Source organism: Heterocephalus glaber, unplaced genomic scaffold (genome assembly GCF_053883595.1).
Source record: "Heterocephalus glaber isolate CG9 unplaced genomic scaffold, H.glaber_assembly_v1.0 deba00001428, whole genome shotgun sequence".
Lineage (NCBI taxonomy): Eukaryota > Metazoa > Chordata > Mammalia > Rodentia > Bathyergidae > Heterocephalus > Heterocephalus glaber.
In genome coordinates this window covers 27,884,774-27,903,629 of record NW_028258293.1, presented here as the reverse complement: position 1 = coordinate 27,903,629, position 18,856 = coordinate 27,884,774, and the positions used below count along the sequence as shown (strand labels likewise).

General features: G+C 44.9%; 1 long non-coding RNA gene across 1 annotated transcript in view; it reads right to left on the bottom strand.

The window, feature by feature from the left end:
* Window positions 1–2,917: 2,917 nt before the first annotated feature.
* The window catches only part of LOC147828037 (uncharacterized), a 33,481-nt gene continuing 17,542 nt past the window's right edge, over window positions 2,918–18,856 (bottom strand). Inside the window, exon 2 of the long non-coding RNA XR_015451475.1 lies at window positions 2,918–4,032. This is a non-coding gene — a long non-coding RNA (uncharacterized LOC147828037). The remainder of the gene's footprint in view (window positions 4,033–18,856) is intronic.

Sequence of the window (18,856 nt, the reverse complement as noted above, 5' to 3'; positions counted from 1 at the left end):
CCTTCTTCTTCCAAGGTTACTTCTGCTATTCTTTGTTATTGATGTCATTGGACAGCTTGGAGCCTGGACAATGCCTGGTATTTGCCCCTCAGTGCCCCCCCATCCCCCCCCCCCCCCCCGCCTGCTGCTGCCACACCCTTGTATTATCAGTCCTGAGGCCCAACCCAAGCCAGTCTGGGGAAGGACAAGGGCACAGACTTTAGAAGTAGAGAGACCTGGGCTTAAGTTCCTACATTGCTGTCCACTAGCTGTATGGCTTTGGGCAAAGTGCTTTGCCTCTCTGAACCTCTGTTCTCTGATTTGTTAAACACGGGAAAGAAAGTCTGCTTCCAAGACTGTTGGAAGCAATGCATGTTGAGGACCTGTTACATAATAGGTACTCAGTAACTGTGGCTTCCTTTCTCCCTGTTCTTTCCTTTCCTTAGGAGATACTGGTACAGTGAGAAGTCCTGGGCTAGAGGTCAAGACACTTGGGTCTGGAGGGTGGGTTTTGCTGCTCACTGGCTGTGGGACCTCTGGTAAATCCCTGCCCCTCTCTGATGTTCATTCACTATCTGAGAAATAAGGTAGGGGTACCAGAGAGTCTCTCGGGGTCATTCCTTCTCTCCCCAGCTGTGGAGGGGAGTACCTGGCTAGGTGTGACTTACCTCTACATGAGTGAGAAATGGTCTGGCCTGGGAGGCAGGACTCCAGTTTGAGGCTGGACTCTGCCCTTGACACAGTGGATGACCTAGGATACTCATGTCCTTTCCCCTTAGACCTGTCTTCTCATGTGTGCAATGGATTGGATGCTGTGAGCTCTGTGCCCCTTTGGCTCTGGTGATTCAGGGTCCAGGGAGTCACGTGGGGTTGGGTAGGTCCAGCCAAGGCCTGTCTGGGATCCCCTGTGCACCTGCCTACAGCACCAACCTCAGGTCCCACAGTCTCCCAGGTACAATCCCTCATTTCCAGCCTCACTGTCTTTCCTTCTTCATCTCATCTAAGCTCCTGAAAGCTGCTGAGACCCCCCCACACACCTTCCAGTACTCACTGTTATCCTACAGGCCTCCAAGTCTCTCTAGAACTTTCTTCTCTAAAATCGTGGGGTTTCCAGGGAACCATCTTGACCCCTTCTTGCTCGTTTCACATGAACAGAAAGTGCACTTGTCTGAGGAAAGTTCCCAAGGAATGGTTCACACCACAAGCACAAGCCTGTGTCCTTACCTGCCCCCCAGCTTCCTTCCCCTCAAAGCTCTGCACAGCTGCAAGGAGCAGCTGGCATGAAAGTCAGAGGGCTGTGTCATGGTGCGTGCCCTCTGAGAAGGAGCTAGAGCACTCAAGGTGTCCTGACTTTCAGCATATAAGGTGAAAATCAGGCCATGCTGAGCTGATCTGGTCCCACCTGGCTGTCAAATGGCAGATTTACAGTGTTACAGCCATTATGTGGGCTACTGGAGGTCCCCTGGGACAGAGAGAGGCCATTATGCCAGGCCCTGACCAGCGTTACTATGGAGCTGTGCAGGAAGAGAGCTGCTTAGGTAGAAGGTTCATTCACCCTGAGAGACCTCTGTCAAGGCCTGCCCAGTTGGACCCAATTCTCCTTCTAGGGAGGCAGCCAGATGTAGAACTTGAGGCTCTCCTTCCCCTGAAACTGCTGACCATGTAGGTTGCCCTGTCCACCAGGGAGTACTAGAGAAGTCTGGTCAAGGGTCTCCCTAGGGTCTAGGAGCTGAGGATCTCCACTGTGCACCCCCAGTTCTGGGCCCTGTTTTTCATAAACTAGCTCATCACAGCATCCATGGCAGTCAGTATCTTCCAAGGCAAAAGGACTGAGTCATTCCAAGCCTTGGGTCCCATTATAGGGCTTGGCACAAAACAGATACAGTACTTCAACATTTCTCCAATCTCTGCCCTATTTTGAGTCTTCCCAGCTCTGACCCATAAAGGCCCTAGCAGGGGACCTCCTTCCAACAGAAACAAAGAGATCTTAGAGTGGGCAGGCCTTGGCTCCAGCGGTGGAATGCTAATGTTAGCCCAAGGCCAGATCCTGAGGGGAAGTAGGGCCAAGGAGTGGGATGGAAAAAGTCCTATCAGTCCCTGATTCTTTTGTTTTGGGTCACAACCCACTCTGTGTGGATCCTGCTCGAGGGCCACCCAGATGGACATGCTGTGAACTGCTAGAATTCTAGGTTTTTCATTGCAATGCCAGACCCCTTACTACTTCCTCCTCTTGGGGTGCTGTCCTTGCCCCCTTCTTCCTGGAAATTCTCCTGACTCCAAAGTCCACTGACCGTGGAACACCAAAGTGACCTTTCCTCTTTAATTTCCCAGTACTTCTAGTTTCTGTTTATTGGCCTACCTGGCTCCAGAGTCACTGGTGCTATTTCTTATCTGTCTCAGAAAGACACTCTGACAGAAAATGGGTGCCAACTTCTGCAGCCTCAGTTTCCCCACCTATAAAATGATAGCAGTCTGTATCCTTCCAGGCCGATATGAGGATTAAATAAAGTGAGTCAGCTCAGGGTCCAGCAGAGTCATCTCAGCTGTCCACACACACAGCAGTGGCTAAGGCACAGTCAACCTACCCCAAACAGGCTAGAGCCCTAGCACTGGGGTTCTCAGCCTGTGGAGAAGCTCCTATAAGAGGCTGAGCAACTCACTTCACTGCCAAGCTTCTGGGAGAAGTACCTTGGAGATGTGGGACCAGGGGAAAAGGCAGATACATTTCGAGGTAAAAACTACTAACCTCCACTGGGCACCTGTCAAGTACCAGGCCCTCTGTCACATTCAGTCACTCCAGGTTACAGGACCCTAAAGGAGTTAGAATGAGGTAGCTCTCTCCCCTGCTCCTGCACCATAGCGGTGCAACCAGTACCCCTGAGATGCTCCTCCACACAGGAAAAAGGAATCTACACCACTATAGGTGATAGGCAGAAACTGTCTTTTAAAAATAAACTTTATTTTGAAAAATTTTAGATTTACAGAAAAATCACAAAGATAGCACAGAGAGATCCCATTATATCCCTCATTCAATCTCCCCCATTGTTAACCTCTTACATTACTGGTGATTACTGGTGTCACAACTGAGAAACTTTTATTGGTCCGTTACCATTAACTAAACTCCACACTTTAATTAGAGTTGTCCTGTTTTTCCAATAATGTCTTTCTTCTGTTCCAGGTCTCAATCCAGGTACCAACTGCACTTAGTCCTCATGTCTCCCCACTCTGGCCCATGACAGGAGGAATAACTGACTTTTAAACTACAGATTTCACATAGGTAATAAAAACAGGAATAGGGGGAGGGCTTCTTTCATTTTCACAATTTCTCTTCAGAAAATCCCTACCAGACAAGAGTTTTCTCCCAGAGTTGACCAGTTCTCCATTTTGATGCCCCCCTCACTAGCCTTCAAGTTTCAGGGCCCTATTTATGGCCTTGCTCTAACCTCTAACCCTTCTTTCTTTTTTACTCCCCCTTTTCCTACTGCACGGATATTTAAATCTGCCCTTCTACTCTGGGCCCACTATTTAACATTAATGGCTATTATTCCGAGAATTATGAAAAGCTTGAAATTTTAGATTTAGTTTCAATGTCCTCCTGGGACAGGAACTTTATGCTCTCAGATGAGGGAATAGGTAAAATCCCCATTGCAATATTTCACCATATTCACCCCTCTTCCTCTTCCCTGCAGTTCCCATATTTCTTTGGGGAACACTGTGATTCCAGGAAAGTCAACTCCAGGGGCCTAAACGCACACTGGGCTTGACCAATCAGTACATTCCATTCTTCAGCCACAGTGACTGGCTCAGGAGTGGCCTTGTGACCCAAGATGGCCCAATCAGAGTGAATCTCAGACCTGCAGGCATTCTGGCTCACAGATGCTCCCTCTTCCTGGGGTTGCTGGGGGTCACCCCAGTGGACCCCGGTGGAGATGCAAGGCCTCTGGCCATGTTTTTGTTGCAGTGGGTTGTCAAGGAATTCTAACTTGTTGAGGTAGACGCATGGAAAAATTCTGCTTTCTTTTTTCCATTTTTTTCTTCTTAGTATTCTTTCTTCTTTTAAAAACAAAATAGAGTTTATGTAAATTTCTAGTCTCATTCAGTTAATAAAACTTACACCAATTCAGTTTAAAACTCCATTTCATAACAATACTAATACACCCGAGTTAGAATAGTGACTCAGGGGCCTGGTATGGGAATGGGACATGCTATGCCAATGCCACACTGTGCTCTTCTGGGTCACTAAGTCCTGGGACTGGGGAAGAAACTTGGCAAGATCTCCTGCAGGCCTACTTCATTCTGCTGCACATAGGAGTGCCGGGCCTTACTTTGCTTCTGTCTGCCCTAGGTGATCTGTGATGTGGCGGTTTCCACAGTGGTTATACGTATCATTTTTGGAGGTTGTTCAGCTCTACCTTGCCCCTTCCAACCCCTTGCCAAGGACTCCTACAGATACAGGGAACCTGGCCTTTTGTCTACTACTGCTTGGCCCAGTGGCTTCTGTCTTTCTGTCTGGCTCTCTGATTCCTGCCCCTCCTCTGACCCTCATGCTCTTTCACATGGGGCCATGGAAAGCGTGAGAGGAACAGGTAGCCCATTTTCCTCTCAGGTCCACCATACTCTGGTCCTGACAGTTCTGCTGATGTGAGCCCCCCATAGGCCTCCCACCTTCAGAACTCTCTGGTCCACAAACATTCCCAGGTCCTCCCTGCCCACAGCCTTGCTTTCTCCCCACGTTTTATTCCGCCAGCAGGCCCTAGCTAAACCCTGAGCCTGCAGCGTTCTAGTTGGGTGAGCTTCCACTGGGAGAAGCCTTTCTCCCCGGTCTGTTCAAGGAGTCTTTTAGACGCTTCCTTCCCCTAGCCTCACCCTAGTCACACACTTGGATTTGATGGGGAAGAGAAACATGGGAGATTTGAAGCCACCATTGGTTAACATATGGAAGCATTCTCATTAAAAGCCCTGGGGCTGGTGAAGTTTTGGGTCTGGATTCCTCTCACTCACTTCTTCTGCCCTCAGAGACAAGACCCGTGCCCATATTTATTCACATTCTCCCCCCTCCCCCCAGTACTGAGCTTGAACCCAGGGCCTTTGTGTTGAGTTACATTGTCAGCACTTTTAAAATTTATTTATTTTGAGACAGGGTTTCACTAAGTTGCAAAGTTGCCCAGGCTGGGCTTGAATTTTTGATCCCCCTGCCTCATCCTCCCAGAGTGTTGGGATTATAGGCATGCACTACAACATCCGGCTCCATGCCCACATCTTTGATCCCCACACTAGGTAGGCCCCTGCCTGCCTCAGCAGTGAGGTTTTCCCCATTTCCTGAGAAGGGAAAAAATACTGCTTTACTGAGCTACCTCAGAGGCACATTTGCTTCAAGGTGGCCTTTCTGGTTCTGATGAAAGCAAATGCCAAGTGAATCAAATGCTTAAGTCCTTGGCATTCTCTAGTTTGTTCTTCACCTGACTGGCATGTTCAGGAACCTGTGAGATGCCAGCAAGTGCCAGTCCTCTTAGTGACCAGCGTCTCCCCAGTGGAAGAAAGTAAGCCTAGAGTTTTAGGTTGGTTTTGAAGGAGCTTCTGGTAGTCACTGCCTGCCCTCACCCCCAGATCCCCTCAGACTCTCCTAGTACCCCTCCACACACACATCACAACTCTGCTGCTTGATTTTATTCTTACTCCCTGAGGTCAGCCAAGATCCCAGATTGTTCCTCCCAAATTATCTTAACCAACAGGGAGAATTTCAAGGACAGTATCATTCAGGGTTCCAACCAGAAACATGAAAATGGACAGAAGTTTTGCTTATAAAAACATTACTTACAAAATATAGAAGATCTTCAAGTACAATAACCTAGAGCTAGTAGCAGCCAAACTGTCACCACCTCTAGGCCTGAATGACCAAGAAGAGGGAACGATTACCAGAATCCAGAGTAAGAATGATTACTGACCTTTAGTTGAGGGACAGAGCCAGCTCAAGGCAGTGCCACAAGAAGAGGATCAGGGGAATGAGTGCCCTGACCTCACTCTCCTCCCTCCTTCTGATCGCTAGCTGGGTTTTTCTGAACCTGAGAGGAACCTTGAATGAACTCTTTAACTTCACTGCTTTTATTTACTTGTCTTTATCATCAGTTTTAGAGGTCACCTCCCTAAGTGTGGCTGTAGATAACTCTCTGCTATATGGTCAGGATGGTAACGGTTGTCTAAGTTGTTTTCCAGGAAGTTAGAGGTAGTCCAAATTGGTTTAAACCACCCACTCTTCACTTGGGGCCTGCACGAGTGTCTGATAGGTGACCTTTTGATGTCAGAGGAACAAAACTCCACCCTTTAGCATGCTAACACTGCCATCTTCTGAACAAGCATCTTATAAAGAACGATGTTTGACCAGTCATTTTCACATCTTTACTTTTCACACGATTACTGGCCTTTTCCTTACCCCCAATTACCTTTCCCCATGCCTCAGATCACTTTGTTTCTTTACTCCATAAATACCCCTAAACCCCATCCTTGGGGAGACAAGATTGAGATTTGGGACTCCTGCCTCTTCACATTTGGTTGTTTTGTAAATAAACTATTTCTCTTTTGCAAAACTCATTGCTTTGGTGATTGGCACACTGTGTGACAGGGAAAATGGGCCTTGCTAGGTAACATTTCCATCAGCCAAAACCAACCTGAAGCTAGAAGCACACATATATATAGAGGTCAGCTTCCTGGGCCAGAGAGCAGGGGAGAGCAGAGGAGGGAAGATATCCAGCGTAGGGAATGTAGATCCCTTGGCATTTTCTTTTTTCAGTAAAATTTTCCTGTTGGTTGCACCAAGGAGACCTGCTCTAGCTGGACCAGAGCCTCCATACTGCAGTCAAGCATGTCTTGTCCTACAGCACATGGCTCATAGCACAGACCTCTTTGATCTTAATGTGTGTGTGGAATACTTTTCTCCTTCCTGGTATCTCTAAGTTATGTGAATCCTGGCCTCCCCTTACCACTGTATATCCTTTAAGTGTCACTCATTATTTTTGTACGGAGATGGAGACATTGATTTGTAGCTTTTGAATCCATATTTGATTCGTACTGCTAGAGCCTAAAATCCCTTAAGTTTTGCCAACTCTCTGCCTCTTTCTCACCACTATTCTCTAGTATTTTGGTGGGAGGCTCTAACCACAATTCAGCACCCTCCTCTCTTGTCCTCAGGACTGCACTCTTGCAAATGTCTAACCTTTCTAGTGGTATGTGGCCTTGACCAGAGGTCGCAGAGTGTGTCTGATAGCCAGCCCCACAGCAGCAGCCCCAGCTCCAGGAAATCCTGTCTCGGAAGCTAAGGCCAAAAGGGGAGGGAGTGGAGACCCAAATCAGTTGAAGGTTTCTGCACCCCTCCCAACTAGCCTCTTCCTGAAAACACTCTAGTTTCTTAACAAATCATGTATCCTTCAAACCTGGATGAAACATCAGCTTCTGGCCTGGGGATCACATTAGGAAGTCCGGGGGATTTTTGACTTAGTCTTCTGAGTTCACTTCACAGGATATGTGCATCTCCATTTTTCACTGACTCCAGTTTTGCAACTACCAGTTCTCAACTCCCATTTCTCTCCTCTGGGAGACTGCCTGCCTCCACTGTCAGTTCAAGGAGCACCTATGTGGCTGATCCCATCCTCTCAACTCCAGGGTTGGGGGAATAACCCAGTCAATTTCATAAGATTCATCCCTGGTATCTCCCCAGAACTACCAGGAAAGTAAATTCTTTCCAGGAGGGCTGATGATGTCAGGATGGAACTCTTGGGAGCCATCTTGTTATAGCATGGACAGAGTAACCTGAGAGAGAAGCTGACATAGAAGAAGGCAGAGTAGTAAAATGACACAGATTCTTGGTGACTTGATTTGGGTGCTTGGACCTAGCCATTCCTGGAGCTAGCCTACTCCTGGACTTCATATCTATGTGAGCCAATAGTTCTCCCCTCCCCTTTTATATTTTGAGGTTTTGTTTGTTTGATTTGCTCAACACATTAGAAATGAATTTCCATGATTTGCTGCCTAAAGAATTCTAAGTAGTACACCTTCTGCAAAATCTTGCTCAGGTCAGAAGGCTGATCTCATAGCCACAACTTCCCTCTAGTAATATCACAAGGCCGTCTCTATTTGCGCTGGATTTGGCCCTGGCACTTTGACAGCAATGTTTGGCTCTGTTCTTAGAGTAATGATTGAAACCCAGATTCAGCTGAGAATTGAACTTCCCATCAAAAATCTTATGTGGGATCGTAAAATGCAGTCCAGGTTTGTCTGCCTTCCTACAGCAGCCTGCATCAAGGAGCAAGACTCACCACTTCTCTTCATCACTCCGAGTAAAGCTTCACCACAAAGCCTTGGTGAGGAATGGTTGCTATACTGCAGGCTTTTGTTTAGAAGTGGATGGAGCAGGGCTTTACACAAACAACTTACAGTGATTCTCTCTCCCTTCTAACAGCCCATGACTCTCTCCTCTCTAGGGCTCCCCCCGACAACCTGCTTGCTCCCCATTGACCATCTTTTGCAGCACAATTAGCATTAAACTCCTCTTCCCTATCCATGGTATGAGGTTGAGAGCTATCATAGGAAAGGCCATCACCCTCGAAGAAGACTGTCTCCACGCGCTGGGGGTGTAGCTCAGTGGTACAGCATGTCCTCAACTTGCACAAGGCCCTGGGACAATCCCCAGTACCCACTTCCCAAAATCTGCAAACCAAAGACTCCTCTGGATATATCTTCTTTAGAAGGCTTAGGGAAGGGGCTGGGGATTTGGCTCCGTGGTTTCGCTGCCTGCTGCGCAAGTGCAAGGACCTGAGTTCAATCCCCAGTACCAAAAAAAAAAAAAAAAAAAAAATAGAAGGCTTAGGGAAGAGGAAATTATCCTATATGAGCATATTTACTTGATTTTTATTTACCTATTTTTTTATTTTTAATTTTTCTCTATTTATTTATTTCCAGCACTGGGATTTAGAGCCAGACCTTCTCACTGAGTTTTATTCCCAGAATTTTTTAAATTTTTCAGACAGGATTTCACTAAGTTGCTAAATTGTCTAGGCTAGGCTCAAATTTGCAATCTTCCTGCCTCAGCCTCCCAGAGTGCTGGGATTACAGGTATAGCACAACTTTTATTTGATTTTTGAATCATTGAACATGATGTGGATGCCAAATTATAGCATGAAATAATTACTTTCATATATGAACCCAAAAGGAAAAATGTTAATTTGAAGCTATATTTGTGTCTTTTTTACCTTTATAAAGGTATGTTTGAGAAATAAAAATTATATATGATTAAGGTATAAAATGGGATGTTTTTATGTAGGTATACATTGTGAAACGTTTACTATAATCAAGCTAATTAATGTACTTAGTGGTTTACATAGTTACCTGTTTACTAATTCAAAAAAATTTCCCCATCATGTGTTGTAATTCTTTAGAATCAAATAAATATTCCACTATGAAATTGTCTTCTAACTGAAGATTGGCTTAGGCAAGTTCCCAGGGTCCTTTCAATAAATTGTTTCCTAGCTGGGCATGGTGACACATGGCTATAATCCCAGCCCTCAGGAGGCTGAGGCAGGAGGATCATGAGTTAAGGTCAGTCTGGGCTACATAGTTAAGTTCACATCCAACCTGGATTACACAGTGAGACCCTGTTTCAAAAAACAAAAAAGAAATTTTTTTCTGCTTACAATGATCAGTTTATCCTGTCACTGCTCCCACACACCTACTGCTGCACTGGCTTATCTCCTTGCTTGCTCCAGTTAGCCTCTGCTTTCTCATGGCCTATGCCTACTCAAGTACATACCCACTATTTTGTCTCTGAGTCTTCTGCCTCATTTTCTTCTAGTACCTTAGATCCCTCCTCAGATCTCAGGTTCCAGTGCCTCAGAGGAACAAATGGCTGGCCCACCTACTTCCTGTTGCCCCAGTTTGTACAGAGCTTTTTGGGTTAGGCCATCTCTGAAGTCTCCAGCAAATTCATAGACTCTCTGCCCTTGGGCCATTGAACTGCAACAAAGGGGGTTAAGGGCCATGAGGAACAGGCTGAGCAGGCTCCTTTAGCAAAATGGTGGGCATGACAGATACTATAGGACTTGGTCTGCCCAGAGCTGGAAGACACCATCTCCTTTACACATCATACTTGGAACGTGGACTCCCACTCCAAATACCAAGCCAGGAGAGAGCCTTGGACTGAATGGAGCCTACTGGATAGAGGAAAAAGACTGAAACAAAGGACTATCATCCACCCAGAAGAGTAAGTGAGAGGAGGCTACAGAGGGCACAGACACCATCTTTACCAGGCTCTCCTGGCATCCGAAACTAGATGTTTCTGGGGAGCAGAACCAGTTTAGCTTGAGAAATATTTTTCTCCCAGTCAGAGTTGTTCCAGGCAACCTTTGAAGATAGTGAGCTCTCCATCCGGCAAGGGTGTCATGGACTGAATTCCTACAAAGTTGAAGGGGTTGAACTAGATGGCCTTTGAGGTCTCCTCCAGCTCTGAGCATTGATGTTTGGAATGCTTAGTTGAATGAATGCAGATTGAATGACTGTTGCTTTGTTGGTTGAGTGAGGGTTGATTTGTTAAAGAAAGTGAATGAATAAATGAATTAAATTATTTGGTTGTTCCAATAAACACAGGATGTTTGAATGAAGACTGGTCCAGTCACTAATTAGTTGAATGAAGATTGAATGGTTGGTTGCAAGAATAAATTAGTAAATGTAAATGAGCAGGCTGAATAAAGGTTTAATGGTTAATAGGATTCAGTTCCTTGGTTCCTGCTCTATTTTCTTATTTTGCCCTTTATCCTGCTTGTCTTTCTTATCCTCAATTGTAGTCAAGAGGGATGTTTTTAAAGACAGTCTTGCTATGTTACCCAGGCAGACCTTGAACTTCTGGCCTCAAGTGATCCTCCTGCCTCAGCCTCCCAAGGCATGCACCACCACACCTGGTTTAGAAATGTTTAAATTTCTGTGCTAGGTATGGAAAGCATTGCTGACTAAAGATATCTTTTGCATAATCAAGATTCATCTTAGGCAAATCCATTTGTCAGGCGCGTGCCCATAGTGATTGGTCTAACCTGCTCCTGGACTGATGGGAGATCTGAATCTAGCATCTTGGCCAAGAGAATATGACTGAAGGTCACACTTGGAGCTACGCCTATTTGGCCCAGGGCCCTGCACCTCACCTGGGCTTCCTTCAGTGTTGGCAGAAAGTGCTATCTTCTCTGTAGGTGAGCAGAGGGTTCCTATTTAGTAAGAAAATACCTTCCCAAACATCTTGTCAAAGTCCCTACAGTTTCACCGTAGAATCACTCCTGTGTACCACAGGCCTGAAGGGCCATAGAGGTGGTGCATCCCAACAATCTTTTGTTCAGATTGTTGTGCCTTGGGAGTAAGATTGCTGGTGAAATGTGATTGGAGTCAGCACAGGGATTCGTATGAAGTCCTTAGCAGCCAGATTAACCAACTATTGTCACCAATTCTGTTAAGTAAAAATTATAGGAGGTCATTATTTTGGATTAAACCCTTATACCAGGCCAAAAGTCAGGGAGCACATTTTCAAGACTGCTTAAATCTGTGCTTTCCTATATTTCGATCCTAATTAGCCTCAAACAGATGGATTTTCTTTCTCTTTCTAGTGCTGGGGATTAAACCTAGATTCTCACACGTAAGAGGCAAGTGCTCTACCACTGAGCCATACCCTAGCCCCTGTAATTTTCATTGTTCTTGACTGGGTTGATTGAAACAAAACCAAAATCAAATGGAGTCATACATACTAAAAAACCAAAACTAATTTATTACCTTATTTTCTGAGAAATCAGAATTAGTTAATATAGTGTTATGGCTTGTGTCTAGATGTTTCCCCAAAGCCACATGCTTTTTCAGAGGTGGCTAAATCTGAGTGTGTGATTGATTCATGATGGGGTTAGGCCCAACAGCACTAGGATTAAGGATGTGAGTGCTACCCACTCTAAATAGTCTGAATAAGATAAAAGGGGCAGAAAGACGCTGTTAAAGTCCCTTGTGGCTTTTTCTGTCTTCTGCCACCGTGAACTGTTGCCCCTTTGCCACCCTGCCTTGGAGCCAGCCAATTATGGATTGAAACCTCTACAAACTGTAAGCCAAATAAACCTTTTATCCTTTAACTTTGGGTGTTGGGTATTTTGTCTCAACAATGAGATAAAAGTAAATAAGACATATAGTAAGTTTCTGAAACAAGCCAGTTTTAATTGGTATAATCATAAAAAAGGTAACCTAAAATGACTGTATTAACTAGCGAGTTGGTTTCTTATTCTGTTTTGCTGTAGTTACCTTACAAGGAAAGTAACTGAAATGATCAGTTTGCTTTTTTTCTTTCTTTGGAGTACTGGGGATTGAACCAGATCTTCATATATGCTAGACAAGCATCCTACCACTTTTTCATACCGGGATCAAACTCAGGTCCTTGCGCTTTTGAGGCAGGCAGTGGAACCACTGAGCTAGATCCCTGGCCCTGATCTTCTGTTTTGTTTTGTTTTGTTTTTGGTACAGGGGATCGAACTCAGGTCCTTTCGCTTACGAGGCAGGTGGCAGAACCACTGAGCTAAATCCCTGGCCCCCTGATCCTCTTTTGAGACAAGTTCTCACTAAATTGCCAGGCTGGACTTAAACTTGTGATCCTTCTGCCTTCTACTCCTGAGTAGTTGAAATTACAGATGTGTGCTATTAAAGAGAGACCAAGGGGGGCAGGGATTGTGTGAGCAAAGAGGCTCTTTTAAGGCTCAGGCACCCATTGAGTGGGCTGAGTCTGAAAGGGGAGTCACTGTACAGCAGGCAGGGAACAAAGAAGTTAAAGGGAAGGGGAAAGGTTATTTCCTTGCGGAATGTGGGCGGCAGGTAGAGTGAAGTCACTCTTCTTGGGACAGCTGGTGTCTTCTCTTCATTCTTCTTTAAGGCTTTCTGTACTTCACTGCCAAGATTCATGGAGCCCCTGCCATGCTTGGTGCTGTGGTCCTGCCCAGGCAGTTGCCATGGAGACAGCATGCTCCAGCTCATGCCATTGCCTTACCTACCAGGTGTGATATGCACCACCATGCCAAACCCAATCTGCATTTTATTTCTGCTTTTTTTGTTTTGCCTTTTGTTTTTTTGAGACAAGTTTTTGCTATGTAGTCCATGCTGGGCTGGAACTCTCGATCCTCCTGCCTCAGTCTCCTGACTGCTAGGATTATAGGTATGCACCACCACCTCTGGCCTGTTTCTGCTTACTTGCTTACTTTTTTTTTTTTTTGGTATGTTGCTAGGAAATGAACCCAGAGCCTTCATACCAAGTTACATCCTTAGCCCTTTCTTTATATTTTTATTCTGAGACAGGTCTCGCTAAGTTGCCCAGGCTGGGCTCAAATTGGTGATCCTTCTACCTCAAATCCTCAGAGTGCTGAGATTATAGGAATGCACTACCATGCTCATTTGTTTCTGCTTTCTTCAAGTCCCTTCCTCTCTATAAAACCAGCATCACAGAGCTAGGGGAGTAGCTCAATAGCAGAGTACTTGCTTAGCATGTGTAAGGCCTTGAATTTGATCCCTGCAAACAGCTGACCTCTTCTTCTTGGCTCATTGGAACAATTATTCTATGTGGATTGATTCTCAAAAATAAAGCCAAGTAAGATCTTTAAATTGTTGTGGCCAGATGTGGTGATTCATACTTGTAATCTCAGCACTCTGGAAGGCTGAAGCAGGAGGATTGAAATTTTAAGTCCAGGTTGGGCAGTTGAGCAACTTAGTGAGACCCTGTATCCAAAAAAAAAAAATTTTTTTTAAGGGCTGGGGCCTTTTTAAAAAGGGGGCCGGGGATTTAGCTCACTGGTTTCGCCTCCTGCTGCGGAAGCTCAAGGATCCGAGTTCGATCTCTGGTACCAAAAAAAAAAGGCCCTTGGTTCAATTCCCAGTACTGCAAAAGAAAAAATTAAAAAACCTTTAAATTGTTGTGATCTTATCTTTTGACAGCTCCTTGGATCAATTTGGTCTATCAGCTGTGCTCAGAATCCTTAATGGGGCCAGAGAGACCTGGGAAAAGGCTGGGTAAGCTATAATAGAGGAAGTGAAGAGGAAATGTGTCCCTCTGATCCCCAGGGTTATTTGGCTTGGATACAGAAAGGGATAATGCACATGTATGGTGCCTCTCCCTTTGCTCCATCTCTTGGAGCTACAGAAGTAATGAACTTGAGAACTGCATGTAACTGATACAGTTACTTCACTAGCTTGAAGTATAAGCTATAGTTACCACATCCCTTACCTCCATTAATTGTTAGTCCCCTCTGAGACTAGCTCATTTTAACTGGGGACACTACTAAGCACCAGCCTCCCTCTACTGCCCTGCCCAACGTCCCAGCAGCCTGAACACATGACTCCAAAATCCAAACTCTCTTTTTTGTTTGTTTATTTGTTTGTCTAAGATAGGATCTTGCTGTGTAGTTCATGCTGGCCTTGAACTCATTATGTAGTCCAGGATAGCCTTGAACTTGTGGTGATCCTCCTGCCTCAGCCTCCTGAGTGCTGGGGCTAAAGGTGTGTGCCGCCCCCCGCCCCCAGCCCAAGCTCTCGTTCACATTCCTGAGCTCCCACAGTTTTCATTAGCAGGAAGGTTCAGGGGTCCTCAGCCCCAGAGGTCTTCAGCTCAAGGCCTCCTTTCTGCATCAGAGATCTTGGAGACCCTGATCTCTCCCACCCCCCCATCTCTTTCTCTTGAAGTTATCCTCCTGCCTCAGCGTCCTAAATGCTGGGATTAGAGGCGGGCACCACAACACCTGGCTCCTGGAGATCTTACTTGATGACCAGTCGGGAAAGATCATCTTTGGAAGAGCAGCTACTAACTTGCAGCCTCTCCAGAAAAGAGACTAGGCCTTTCATTTATGACCTGGAATTTCCTATGTCTCCTGAAAAAGTGTTGCTTTCCTCCCAGGCTCTGTGTCCTATTGGATCTTGCAGAGGTAGACTTTGCCAGTTTGATAAGGCCTTGTTTTAATCTCCCACAACCTATTTACGTTTGATAATCTAAAGTGACTACCAAAGCAGGGAATGTCTCCTCCAAGGTGACTTGCTAAGTCCTCCTCCAAGGACTGAAAGCAAGAAGCTTTTTTCCCTGTTACTCTTGGCTTCCTCCACGTTAGTACTACAGAAAGGATGTGACTTCAGTGGCCATTAGTCAGAGACTTGTGTCAAGGGGTTCCTTAGAAAGGCCTCAGGGACCTCTCCCTTTCCCTGTTGGGCAGGGAAAAAGAGACCAAGAGAAACTGTCCTCACACATGAGCACCTCACACACATACACACAAACCTCGGCCCCAGGAGACCTTGTAAGCCTCCCTTGTCTGCAGTTAGCCAGTGCCACTTTCATGTAGCCTTCGGGTGGCTTTTCTTTCAATAAAAGAACTCTACAGCTAAAATACGTTTTTGAAAAACATATTCAGAGCTGGGCATGAAATCCCAGCACTCAGGAGGCTGAGGCACCAGGAGTTTGATGGAGCTTGAGGCCAACTTGGGCTACATAGCAAGTCAAGTTTGGTTTGAATGATACAATAAGACCCTGTCTCACAAACAAAAACAAAAGAAATGAGCATATTTTACTATTATTGTAATTTTTAAAAAGTCTAATAAAGTTTGTATTCTAAAAACCATCAAAAACCATATCAGGCCAACCACAATGAGATACCATTTCCAACCCATTGGGATGGCTATTATTTAAAAAAAAAAAAAAAGAGGGGGGAGGAAGTGTCAGGCATGTAGAGAAACTGGACACATTGGAAATGTAAAATAGTGCTGCCACTGGAAAAGGCAGTTTGGTGGTCTCTCAAAAGCTTAAACATAGAGTTGCTATATTGAGGCAGAAGACTAGAGCATGGCAAAGTTGGCTGGGGAAGTTGGTGTGACCTGTTAATTACAAAATTCCAGAACGCATGGGCAGAACAGTTCCCAAAACCCTGCACATGGACTTCTTGTGAGAACTCTGTGAGAACTTCAATAGGAGGTGTAGACCTGACTTGGCCTGAAGAGTGAGAGATACAACAAGGACAGCTGACAGTGAACTCTTTGCCACTGTGCTTTCTCACTGTAGCCTTCTCTGTCCTGTACAGTGTACTTCTTTTTATACTTTAACTTGGCCTAAATTTGCTCTGCAGAGCCTGTTTCTTTTCCTATCTTTAATAAATGTAAAACTTTACTACCATTTGCCCTTGTCTCGACTAATTCTTGTTCAGGACAGAAAGAACCTAGAAACCACCTCTAGAAGGAGATTCCAGTACCACTAAACCTGGTAACAATATAATGTAGCAATTTCACTTTTAATCAAAAGAATTGAAAGCAGGGACTCAAATACTTGTACACCAGTGTTCATAGCAACATATTCACAATAGCCAAAGGTATAAATGACCCCATTGTCTAAGAGATGAATAAACAAAAGTGGAATATTGGAGAGTAAACCCAGGGCCTTCACACTGAGCTTTATTCCTGACCATTTCTCTCTCTCTCTCACTCTCTCTCTCTTTCTCTCTCTCTCCTTCCCTCCAGGATCTCAATACATCACTAAGTTGCTCAGGCTGAGCTCAAACTTTCAATCTTCCTGCCTCAGTCTCCTAGAGTGCTGAAATTACAAGGATGCACCACCACACCCAATTATTTTTCAGTCTTTGACCTCTACAACATAGGTGAACATTAAAAACATTATGCTAGGCAAAATATACCCGGCACAAAAGGACAAATATTATGATCCCACTTACATGATATTAAATAAAGAAGGCCATTGTTTTAGATTAAGTTACTCTATTGGCTGCAACAGACCAGGTTAAAAGTCAGAATGGAGTCACTCATACTAGGAAGTCCAGTCACCAATGTGAAACTAAGCTTTTTGTCTGATCTTTTGAGAAATCAGGATTAGCAAAGTAACAGCCAAATTTCCCCAACAAGCCTGTTTTCATTGGCATGTTCATGAAGTTTCTTTTGCCTTAGTTCTTTCTTAAAAATTGCACCTGAAATAGCCTGTTGTTAACTAACCAGTTATTTTTTCTATTATTCTGTCTCCCTATCCCTGCCTTACAAAGAAAGTAACTTTGAAATAACCACATCATTTTTCAGATTTTGTGCCTGCCTTCTTCACCCCTTTTCTCTATATAAAACCAAACTCTTCTTGATTCATTGAAACACTGTATTTTAGGAAATGTTGCCCAATTGTAGAATCACAAGTAAAGCCAGTTAGGATCTTTAAACTAAGTTATAATTTTGTCCTTTGACAGTAAGGTACTTAGAATAGGCAAATTCATAGAGAGAGAAAGTAGAATTAGAGCTTAGTATAGTGGTACATGACTGTAATTCCAGTACTCTGAAGTCTGAGGGAGTTCAAGGCCGGCCTGGGTACATAGTGAGCTCATGGTCAGCATGAATATGGTGAGACCCTGTCTCAAAAAAAAAAAAAAAAAGTAGAATAAAGGAGCCCAGGGGCCGAGGGGAAGGGGAACAAGGAATTATTATTTAATGATTACAGAGTCTATTTGGGATGATGAAAACATTTAGAAATGGATAATGGTGATGGTTCTCAACATTGTGAATGTACTTAATGACCTTGAAGTATACATCTAAAAGTGGTAAATTTTGTTATGTGTATTTACACACACACACACACATACACACACAATATTCACACCACCTTTCTGTGCCCAGAGCAAAGATTTAGTAGCTGGACCTCAACTCAAAGGCTTTTTTCCTGCCCAAAGTTGTGATTTCTGAAGGGGCCAAAAAAACGCCTGTGCTCAGTTCCACCAGCTTTCCATGGGCAGAATTATTTTTCTTACTGTGAGATGAGATGTCATGAGACAGACGGGAGCATGCAGCCTGCACCTGGAACAGCACAGAGAAACATCTTCCTCTTCATCCTATCTGGAGACTGTACTCACCAGAGGGCCCTGAGGGTTTAGAGTCTTCTGTTCATATGTACAGATAGGGAGTCAGGTGTGGTGGCACATGCTGTAATCCCAGATATGCAGGACATTGAGGCAGGAGGATTCCAAGTTCAAGGCCAGCCTGGGCAATTTAGTAAAGGGGTGGGGGAGAGAAAGGAGAGGATGTGCATGTAGCTCTGCCTTAGAGTTCTTGCCTAGTATGCTCAACATACTGGGTTCCCTGGGTTCAGTCCCCAGTACTACAGAAACAAGAACAGATAGGAAAACCGAGCTCCACACGGGAAGGTCAATCTGCCTAAAGCTATGAACTTTCTTGATTCTCTGCCTAGTGCTCTTTTCCTTGGGCTGGGATGCTGAGAACAGACTACCTTGGGCTGGGCAGGGTTTCATCTGGGAGATGATGGTTTATGACTTCTAGGCTCTGAAGCTTCTTTAATGGAACTAGGGTGAGAGCCAGGTCATTGCAAGCTAGGATAGTCAGGTCGCCAGATGAAGATGAAGTCATCTCCATCTAGGTGTGGTGGGAACACCCCACCTAGCCACCCAAAATTTCTCCATTCATACCTTACCTCCCATTCTGACCTTTCCTCCTATCTGACATTGCTAGTCACTCTTGAGACTCCTTAGGGCACAGAATAACAAAATAACTGATGGCCAGGACATAAGGTTCCCCGATTAATTTCCATAGTCAGCTAACTATCACATGTAGGCAAAACATACCCCAGGCACTGGTGAACACTAACTTGGAGGACAACCTTGCCTGAACCCAAAGTCAGGAGGGTCTCAAAGGATTAGACACTTCCTTCTACCCTAGGTGTCTTTCCAGGCCTGAAATCCTGTAGCCAAGAGACAATGTCCAACCTTTTCCCAGAAAATTTTCCCTAGAGCAAGCAATTCTGGTGAAAAGGCCTGAGGACCAGAGATAACCTCTAGTATATACTTCACAAAGCAGTGCC